Source organism: Oryx dammah, unplaced genomic scaffold (assembly GCF_014754425.2).
Source record: "Oryx dammah isolate SB20612 unplaced genomic scaffold, SCBI_Odam_1.1 HiC_scaffold_28, whole genome shotgun sequence".
NCBI classification, from domain to species: Eukaryota; Metazoa; Chordata; class Mammalia; order Artiodactyla; family Bovidae; genus Oryx; species Oryx dammah.
The window spans coordinates 81,339,637-81,350,812 of NW_024070212.1; the positions used below are offsets into that span (position 1 = coordinate 81,339,637).

Below are 11,176 nucleotides of genomic sequence, written 5' to 3' on the forward strand. Positions count from 1 at the left end.
GGATGTTCAAGCTGGTTTTAGAAAAGGCAGAGGAACCAGAGATCAAATTGCCAACATCCGCTGGATCATGGAAAAAGCAAGAGAGTTCCAGAAAAACATCTATTTCTGCTTTATTGACTATGCCAAAGCCTTTGACTGTGTGGATCACAATAAACTGTGGAAAATTCTGAGAGAGATGGGAATACCAGACCACCTGACCTGCCTCTTGAGAAATTTGTATGCAGGGCAGGAAGCAACAGTTAGAACTGGACATGGAACAACAGACTGGTTCCAAATAGGAAAAGGAGTACGTCAAGGCTGTATATTGTCACCCTGCTTATTTAACTTATATGCAGAGTACATCATGAGAAAAGCTGGGCTGGAAGAAGCACAAGCTGGAATCAAGATTGCTGGGAGAAATATCAATCATCTCAGATATGCAGATAACACCACCCATATGGCAGAAAGTGAAGAGGAACTAAAAAACCTCTTGGTGAAAGTGAAAGAGGAGAGTGAAAAAGTTGGCTTAAAGCTCAACATTCAGAAAATGAAGATCATGGCATCCAGTCCCATCACTTCATGGGAAATAGATGGGGAAACAGTGGAAACAGTGTCAGACTTTATTTTGGGGGGCTCCAAAATCACTGCGGATGGTGACTGCAGCCATGAAATTAAAAGACGCTTACTTCTTGGAAGAAAAGTTATGACCAACCTAGATAGTATATTGAAAAGCAGAGACATTACTTTGCTAAGGTCCATCTAGTCAAGGCTATGGTTTTTGCAGTGGTCATGTATGGATGTGAGAGTTAGACTGTGAAGAAAGCTGAGCGCTGAAGAATTGACGCTTTTGAAGTGTGGTGTTGGAGAAGACTCTTGAGAGTCCCTTGGACTGCAGGGAGATCCAACCAGTCCATTCTGAAGGAGATCAGCCCTGGGATTTCTTTGGAAGGAATGATGCTAAAGCTGAAGCTCCAGTACTTTGGCCAGCTCATGTGAAGAGTTGACTCATTGGAAAAGACCCTGATGCTGGGAGGGATTGGGGGCAGGAGGAGAAGGGACGACAGAGGATGAGATGGCTGGATGGCATCACAGACTCGATGGACGTGAGTCTGAGTGAACTCCGGGAGTTGGTGATGGACAGGGAGGCCTGGTGTGCTGTGATTCATGGGGTCGCAAAGAGTCGGACACGACTGAGCGACGGAACTGAACTGACCTGAGTGTGCTTTGGAAACAAGACTGTAGAAAGTTAAAATCTATACATGTGTGTGTGCTAAGTTGCTTCAGTCACGTCCAGTTCGTTGTGACTCTATGGACTGTAGCCCACCAGGCTTCTCTGTCCATGGGATTATCCAGGCAAATGTAACATGTATATATATATATATACATTGTTATAAAACCTTTATGGACTCCTGTACGTTTCCAAGGCTACAAAAGCACTGAAATCTTTCCTGAGATACTGTCCAGCACAACGGCAGTGGCCTGTTGTTGAGACACATGCTTGACTCGTGTGTTCTCTACCAAGAACCCTACTTATTCTGACTTCTCCCCCTTCCTCTTTGGAGCAGTTTTTCAGTGCTGTCTGAAGAACTCTTCTTAGGCTATAGTTCTCAGTAAGGTCCCAGAATAAAACTGAAACTCAAAACTCTCATGTGCCTCTTTCTTTCAGTTGGCACAAACTTCGTGAAGACAGGAACCGTGACTATCTTTTTCAGTACTGTTTATCCACCCAGCTCTTTGCACATTGCTTGCCAAGTAGTAGTTACTCAATTAATATTAGTCGAAAATATTAATTTTTAAAATAATCCTTGATCTTCCAGAGTTATCATACTTCTTTTGTTACTGAGTCCAAGCTTGCTCTGCTCATGAACAACCGGCCAATAAATCTGAGATAAGATGTTAAGACAAGGAAGTGACGTCACTCAGGCAGCCGACAGATGGAAAAGATGTCAGTGTAGCACCTCAAAATAACCATCTTGTAGGGGCCTGGATGCCAGATTATTTAACAGGTAAGAGATGGGAGGGAGGTGAAGAAACAAAGTAAAAAAACCATCGCATTCTTCCAAATGTCTCCTAAAGTGGCAAGTTTCAGGCAGTGGAATGTGTTTCACTTCCTTACAGCCCTTCACAGGTGGGCAGGGTCAGGCTATCTCCCTGAGGCAGGTCATTATGTATGCCTACAGTAACAAGAGGGGCAAGAGAAAGGATAAATTCACAGAAACAGATCCAATATGGATGAAAAATTATCCCTCCCTAGTTGCCCTATCCTGTTACAGAGAGACGTTACTCTTCAGTGGTCATGTGTATGGACTCGAGGAAAGGAACATCTAGACTCACATCCTGGCTCTTACAATTTTGAGCAAGTTCCCTGCCTGGTGTTCCCATCTGTAAAGTTGGGAAGACAATGGTGATAATAATAATAATAACTACTTTATAAGATAACATAGGTTCTAGTGGTAAAGAGCCAGCTCAGGAGATCTAAGAGATGTGGGTTCGATCCCTGGGTCAGGAAGATCCTCTGGAGGAGAGTGTGGCAACTCACTCCAGTATTCTTGGCTAGAGAATTCCATCAATGTACAGAGGAAACCGGAGGTTCTATGGTCCATAGGGTCATAAAGAGTCGAACATGACTGAAGCAACTTAACACACACAAGATAACAGAGAATAATGAAAAGAGTTGACATAGATGTAAAAACAGCAGTTCTTGGTTCATAGTAAAATTAACTATTATTGCTATATCTGTACCTTGTTCATTGCTTTAATAGTGCACGTATCACTTCCTTTTGTAATTATTTTCATACCTATGGCATTCTCTAGGTCATGAATTAGATTGTTGTTCACTTCATATTCAAGAAGTCTCATACAATGCCTGGTTAGTTAAGCACTCAATAAAACTGAACTTAACTTGGTATAGTATATAACATTCAATTATGAAAAATGTATATCTTTTTCTCACTACATGTATGCTTAGTTGCTCAGTTGTGTCCGACTCTTTGTGGCACCATGGACTGTAGCTTGCCAGGCTCCCCTATCCATGGGGATTCTTCAGGCAAGAATTCAGAGTGGGTTAGCATGCTCCTCCAGGGATTCTTCCCAACCCAGGGACCGAATCCAGATCTTCCACATTGCAGGTGGATTCTTTACTGTTTGAGCCACCAGGGAAACTAGACTCTCCTGTTACTAAACCTCTTCATTAAAATTAGGGTTATAATGAATAACAATCAAAATGCAAGATGTTTTTTACATTGTGGAGAAGAAAAAGGGGGAAAAAGAACACAAGTAAAAAGAGATATATGAGAGGAAAAATAGCTCTTGGATTGCAAAATTCCATTAAACATTTCGAAGGACAGGCTTTATGATTCTAATTAGAGATTGTTGTGCTTGTAGAGGAACTGACTCCTTTCATTTATGCAATTCCATGTTGTTTACATTCTGCCTAATGTATTAAACCTGGAAACAATGAGCTGACAATATTATCAAGAATCAATCTGTGCCACAGTCTTTCCTAGTGTACCCTAAGAAAGTGAAGGGAAGTCACTCAGTTGTGTCCGACTCTTTGCGACCCCATGGTCTGTAGCCTACCAGGCTCCTCAGTCCATGGAATTTTCCAGGCAAGAGTAGTGGAGTGGGTTGCCATTTCCTTCTCCAGGGGATTTTCCCAATCCAGGGATCAAACCCGGGTCTCCTGCACTGCAGGCAGATGCTTTACCGTCTGAGCCACCAGGGAAGCCCCTGGTGTACCCTAGGTTTAGTGTACCCTAAACAAGTAATCAAAGTTGTACACAAAGATTAATGTAAATGGATGGTGATACAAATACTGTACTATGATTTCTAACAGAGAAATCAGCCTAGAGATCTTCCATAACCCAAGTGGGAACAGTTAAACATGACGTGGCACAAAGTCACCAGCGGAAAATGATGCAGTTAGTTCAAACCATATTTTCAAAGGAATTTTTGTTGCAGACGCAAAATTAAATGGAACAAAAATTGAATTATAAAGTGATACTTTTATCTGGTGTTACATGTGATTTTAATTTTCATCTTCAATGTTCCTGCACTTTCCAAACTTACGCATTTTAATTAAAAAAGTGTGTTTTTATTGTTTGATTTTTTTGTTCTGCCATGCAATGCAACTTGTGGGAACTTAGTACCCCCATCAGGGATCAAATCCAAGCCCACAGCAGTGTAAACACTAAATCATAACCACTGGATAACCAGGAAATTCCCAAAAAAGTCGTTTCTTTTTTCATCATAAAATATTTTTAAAAATCCATAATCATTTACGTTTTGACATTTGACCCATTATTTTTACTGTTTCTCAAGAGTGTTGTCCGTGAACAGCTTACATCAGATCAGGATCCTGGTGCAGGCAGGTGCATACTTAGGGATCAGAATCTGACTTTTCACCTAACTCAGGTAAGTCTTCACTGAATACATGTTGAAGTTCACAAAACTTTAGATTTAGCAACTAGAAAAGAGAAACCTGTATTTAATATTAAAGAACTATAAATGGAGTATAAACTTTAAAAATGTGAATCACTATACTGTACATCTGTAACTTACCTAATATACACCAAATATATTTCAATAAAAAATGTTTTTAAAAGAACTTTTCGAGACACCTACTCCCACACATGGCCGGAAGATGGCGCAGGTTTTCCATTACCTGATTCACATCAGAATGAAATCTCCTTCAAAAGATATACCTTGATCTTAAATACAGGAAAGAGTCCTCACTCTGAAATGAGAACTAGAATTTTTAAAACAGGATGGAATTAGGCATCCTTTCTTCAGAGAAACCACTTTCCTCTAGAGAAAGATTACTAGGTGAGGATATGTCCTCTGGGCTAAAACAGTGCTACACTCCAAAGGAAAGCCCTATGTTAGCTGCAAATCTCTGTGGAATTTAGGAGCAACAGGAATGAAAAGCAAAGGAACAGGGTATCTAGTCCCAGGGCGGGTAGAGATGAATGCAACAGACTCTCTATAATCTTTTCTCTTCTTTTGCCTCCACTTTGACTTCTGGCATCAGTGGTAGAACCCACCTCCTTGGCACATCCACTGAACAGGAATTAAGCAGTGATGGGAGCACAGTACCAACAACAGGTGCAAAAGGCTTTGACCTTGAGGACCCAGCCCCCTCTGACTGCTTCCAAGAAACTTGCCCAGATAACCCCTGCAAGTGTGGCTGACAGCCTTCTCTGCCATTCACAGAATCCATTCACAGTAAGCTTGCCTTTACTTTTCCAATTAACCTGTTGTGATAAAATTAATCTGTTTCCAAGATCTATCTTTCCCAGGAGATGTTAGACAGTGCGCTACTAGCCACAGGCTCTCAGCTACTGCTTTCCCATGAGGGTGGGGAGTGGAATATCATTTACAATGGTGGTGAAAGTAATTATTACCCAGGAATCAGTTCAGTTCAGTATCTCAGTCGTGTCCGACTCTGCAACTCCATGAATCGCAGCACGCCAGGCCTCCCTGTCCATCACCAACTCCCGGACTTCACCCAGACTCACGTCCATCGAGTTAGTGATGCCATCCAGCCATCTCATCCTCTGTCGTCCCCTTCTCCTCCTGCCCCCAATCCCTCCCAGCATCAGAGTCTTTTCCAATCAGTCAACTCTTCGCATGAGGTGGCCCAAGTACTGGAGTTTCAGCTTTAGCATCATTCCCTCCAAAGAAATCCCAGGGCTGATCTACTTCAGAATGGACTAGTTGGATATCCTTGCAGTCCAAGGGACTCTCAAGAATCATTTCCCAACACCACAGTTCAAAAGCATCAGTTCTTCGGTGCTCAGCCTTCTTCATAGTCCAACTCTCACATCCATACATGACCACTGGAAAAACCAGAGCCTTGACTAGACGGACCTTAGCCGGCAAAGTAATCTCTCTGCTTTTGAATGTGCTATCTAGGTTGGTTATAACTTTTCTCCCAAGAAGTAAGCGTCTTTTAATTTACGGCTGCAGTCACCATCTGCAGTGAATTTGGAGCCCCCCAAAATAAAGTCTGACACTGTTTCCACTGTTTCCACATCTATATCCCATAAAGTGATGGGACCAGATGCCATGATCTTCATTTTCTGAATGTTGAGCTTTAAGCCAACTTTTTCACTCTCCTCTTTCACTTTCATCAAGAGGCTTTTTAGTTCCTCTTCACTTTCTGCCATAAGGGTGGTGTCATCTGCATGTCTGAGGTTATTGATATTTCTCCCAGGAATTTTGATTCCAGCTTGTGTTTCTTCCAGCCCAGTGTTTCTCATGATGTACTCTGCATATAAGTTAAATGAGCAGGGTGACAATATACAGCCTTGACGTATTCCTTTTCCTATTTGGAACCAGTCTGTTGTTCCATGTGCAGTTCTAACTGTTGCTTCCTGACCTGCATACAGATTTCTCAAGAGGCAGGTCAGGTGGTCTGGTATTCCCATCTCTCTCAGAATTTTCCACAATTTATTGTGATCCACACAGTCAAAGGCTTTGGCATAGTCAATAAAGCAGAAATAGATGTTTTTCTGGAACTCTCTTGCTTTTTCCATTATCTAGTGGATGTTGGCAATTTGATCTCTGATTCCTCTACCTTTTCTAAAACCACCTTGAACATCAGAAACTTCACGATTCACGTATTGCTGAAGCCTGGCTTGGAGAATTTTGAGCATTACTTTACTAGCATGTGAGACGAGTGCAATTGTGCAGTATTTTGAGCATTCTTTGGCATTGCCTTTCTTTGGGATTGGAATGAAAACTGACCTTTTCCAGTCCTGTGGCCACTGCTGAGTTTTCTCAAATTGCTGGCATATTGAGTGTAGCACTTTCACAGCATCATCTTTCAGGATTTGAAACAGCTCCACTGGAATTCCATCACCTCCACTAGCTTTGTTCGTAGTGAAGTTTTCTAAGGCTCACTTGACTTCACATTCTAGGATGTCTGGCTCTAGGTGAGTGATCACACCATCGTGATTATCTGGGTCGTGAAGATCATTTTTGTGCAGTTCTTCCATGTATTCTTGCCACCTCTTCTTAATATCTTCTGCTTCTGTTAGGTCCATAGCATTTCTGTCCTTATTGAGCCCATCTTTGCATGAAATGATCTCTAATTTTCTTGAAGAGATCTCTAGTCTTTCCCATTCTGTTGTTTTCCTCTATTTCTTTGCATTGATCGCTGAAGAAGGCTTTCTTATCTCTTCTTGCTATTCTCTGGAACTCTGCATTCAGATGCTTATATTTTTCCTTTTCTCCTTTCCTTTTTGCTTCTCTTCTTTTCACAGCTATTTGTAAGGCCTCCCCAGACAGCCATTTTGCTGTTTTGCATTTCTTTTCCATGGGGATGGTCTTGATCCCTGTCTCCTGTACAATGTCACGAACTTCATTCCATAGTTCATCAGGCACTCTATCTATCAGATCTAGGCCCTTAAGTCTATTTCTCACACTGTATAATCATAAGGGATTTGATTTAGGTCATACCTGAATGGTCTAGCGGTTTTCCCTGCTTTCTTCCATTTCAGTCTGAATTTGGTAATAAGGAGTTCATGATCTGAGCCACAGTCAGCTCCTGGTCTTGTTTTTGCTGACTATATAGAGCTTCTCCATCTTTGGCTACAAAGAATATAATCAATCTGATTTTGGTGTTGACCATCTGGTGATGTCCATGTGTATAGTCTTCTCTTGTGTTGTTGGAAGAGGGTGTTTGCTATGACCAGTGCATTTTCTTCGCAAAACTCTCTTAGTCTTTGCCCTGATTCATTCCACATTCCAAGGCCAAATTTGCCTGTTACTCCAGGTGTTTCTTGACTTCCTACTTTTGCATTCCAGTCACCTATAATGAAAAGGATATCCTTTTTGGGTGTTAGTTCTAAAAGGTCTTGTAGGTCTTCATAGAACCATTCAACTTCAGCTTCTTCAGTGTTACTGGTTGGGGCATAGACTTGGATAACTGTGACATTGAATGGTTTGCCTTGGAGACGAACAGAGATCATTCTGTCGTTTTTGAGATTGCATCCAAGTACTGCATTTCGGACTCTTTTGTTGACCATGATGACTACTCCATTTCTTCTGAGGGATTCCTGCCAGCAGTAGTAGATTTAATGGTCATCTGAGTATAATTCCCCCATTCCAGTTCATTTTAGTTCGCTGATTCCTAGAATGTCGATGTTCACTCTTGCCATCTCTTGTTTGACCACTTCCAATTTGCCTTGATTCATGGACCTGACATTCCAGGTTCCTATGCAATATTGCTCTTTACAGCATCAGATCTTGCTTCTCTCACCAGTCACATCCACAGCTGGGTATTGTTTTTGCTTTGGCTCCATCCCTTCATTCTTTCTGGAGTTATTTCTCCACTGATCTCCAGTAGCGTGTTGGGCACCTACTGACATGGGGAGTTCCTCTTTCAGTATCCTATCATTTTGCCTTTTCATACTGTTCATGGGGTTCTCAAGGCAGGAATACTGAAGCGGTTTGCCATTCCCTTCTCCAGTGGACCACATTCTGTCAGACCTCTCCACCATGACCCGCCCATCTTAGGTTGCCCCATGTGCATGGCTTGGTTTCACTGAGTTAGACAAGGCTGTGGTCCTAGTGTGATTAGATTGACTAGTTTTCTGTGAGTATGGTTTTAGTGTGTCTGCCCTCTGATGCCCTCTTGCAACACCTACCATCTTATTTGGGTTTCTCTTACCTTGGGCGTGGGATATCTCTTCCCAGCTGCTCCAGCAAAGCGCAGTCACTGCTCTTTACCTTGGATGAGGGGTATCTCCTCACTGCCACCCTTCCTGACCTTCAATGTGGGATAGCTCCTCTAGGCCCTCCCGTGCCTGTGCAGCCACCGCTCCTTGGATACTCTTTGGACGTGGGGTTGCTCCTCCCAGCCACCGCCCCTGGCCGTGGGCGCTGGGTAGCTCCTCTCAGCTGTTCCTGGGCAGTGGCAGCCTGGCACTCTCTGCCGCTGCCCCTGACCTTGGACGTGGGTAACTCCTCTTGGCCGCTGATGTTTGGGCATGGGGTCCTCCTGGCTTCTGCCCTGACCTCTCATGTGGGGTAACTCCTCTCCACCGCACTTAGTGCACCAGTCGCAGCTGCCTGCGCTTAGTGGGCTGGTCGCAAAAAAAAAAAAAGAACAAAAGAACAAAAATAAAATATGTGAGAACTATTTGAGAAAAAATATAGCCAAGTTTAAACAAATAATACTAGCAATATAATAGCAAACAATTATAGGAGGCTTACATCTCACTGGAGAAGGCAATGGCAACCACCCCAGTACTCTTGCCTGGAAAATTCCATGGACGGAGGAGCCTGGTAGGCTGCAGTCCATGAGGTCGTAAATAGTCGGACACGACTGAGCAACTTCACTTTCACTTTTCACTCTTACGCATTGGAGAAGGAAATGGCAACCCACTCCAATATTCTTGCCTGGAGAATCCTAGGGACAAGGGAGCCTGGTGGGCTACTGTCTATGGGGTCGCACAGAGTTGGACACGACTGAAGTGACTTAGCAGCAGCAGCAGATACATCTCACTATTCTAGCATTTTTTTCATATTTTACCTCATTTAATCTACAATCTATGAGGTAGGTAGCACAGAATTTCTCATTTTATAGGAAATGGAGGTAAAAAGAGCTTAAGTAACTTGCTGGATGAGATTTCATCTTCACTGTTGGAGAGCTTGAATTATATCTTACACTTCCCCAATTGTTTTTTATATTTCACTGAAGTCTCATGAAAATCCCTAAAGAAGGAAAGTTCACTGTTATAAGAGGTTCATATTTTATGTAAGCAACATAAGTCCTAGGAAAAAATCCAAAAGAACACGCATCAAATGTTGAAGGTATCTTTGATTCTTTTTACTTTCACGTATATTACAAACTTGTTGCAATATGCATGTATTACTGAATTCTAAGCATCATGAAGGATATTTTACCTGAATTTTCTCTAAGTTCTGCCAACAACATGAGGTAGGGACTACTTTGCCTGCTTCATTTATTTTAGAAATGGAATCACAGAGAGGTTTCCTAACTTACTGTATTAGGTCGCACAGCTGGTACAGCCTGAATCTGGATGGATGAGTGCCTTAATAGCAGAAGTCCAGGGTGCTGGGACTCAGAAGAGTTGGAATGTATGGAACCTGAGATCCTGGGAACTGAGCCTATTAAACTCTTTGGGGGCCATGGCATAGGGGCAGGGCCCATAGCAAAGGGTGGGGGCCAGAGAATAGGGGTGGGGGGCCTTGGCTCTATAGTCTTTCCCTTAGTTTCCCTCCCTCATGCTCTTGCACAGACTCAAAACTGAGAATGTACAAAACCAAGGAGGAAGTAGAAAATTCACTGTGGCTGTTGCTAGAAAGAGCAAGTCATTAGTGCTCTGTTCTTTTACCTTTCTTTACCCTTTTCCCTGTTCTTTAACCTTCTACCTGTTTTTTAAGCTTCTAGTTTGGCACCATACTATAACTTGTGAAGGCTTTTTATCCCTGAATGCTGGTTAAACTTCATAGGCTTAATCTACTGGCCTCGAGAATATTGGGCAGTTGCATTACCTGTCTACCTGTCTATTATTATAATTATAATAATTGGCTGTGTGCATTTTTAAAAATTAACATGATAAGTACCTCACCACTCAATACCATTCGTATAATCACAGAAGAAATACCAAGAAAAAGCCATCTCAGCATTAACAGCTAATTCCTATCAAAGGAGTGAACTAAATGTTCTTTCGTATAGTCAAGGAACTTTATAATGAAAACTGAATGCAGATATACGAACATTAAGCATTTCTAAATTTTGGCATTATATGTTTGACCATAATTAATTTGACTCTTTTTTTCAGATGTATTGAGATGTGCAACAAAATGTAAATTGAACTTCTTAGAGTAAGCACCATTAATAACATAAATGTTCTCAAATATTATTTATAAATTATGTCATGATATAATTTCTTTTGTGTTGTAATTTCTATTCATCTTGTGTGAAACTTGTTAGACTTTAAGCTAAGTTAAGGGTTTTAAGCCTCAGTAACCAGGGTGAAATTCCACTTTTTTTTTTTTTGGTCTTGAAAAGTCGGCTGGAGGACTGAGGGATAAACTGAGGGAAGTTTGATTGATGGGTGACACAAGTCACTGGAGCAGGAGAAACAACTGATGAGTCAAGGTCTCCTCCCCAGGGGTAAATGTTATTCCTTAAAATGAGACGCTTCACTGAGGACCTGACTCC

At 42.0% G+C, this 11,176-nt stretch overlaps 1 pseudogene; it reads left to right on the top strand.

Annotated features, from left to right (window-relative positions):
* Positions 1-9,875: 9,875 nt before the first annotated feature.
* On the top strand, positions 9,876-10,713 carry LOC120856573 (annotated as a pseudogene).
* Positions 10,714-11,176: the final 463 nt, after the last annotated feature.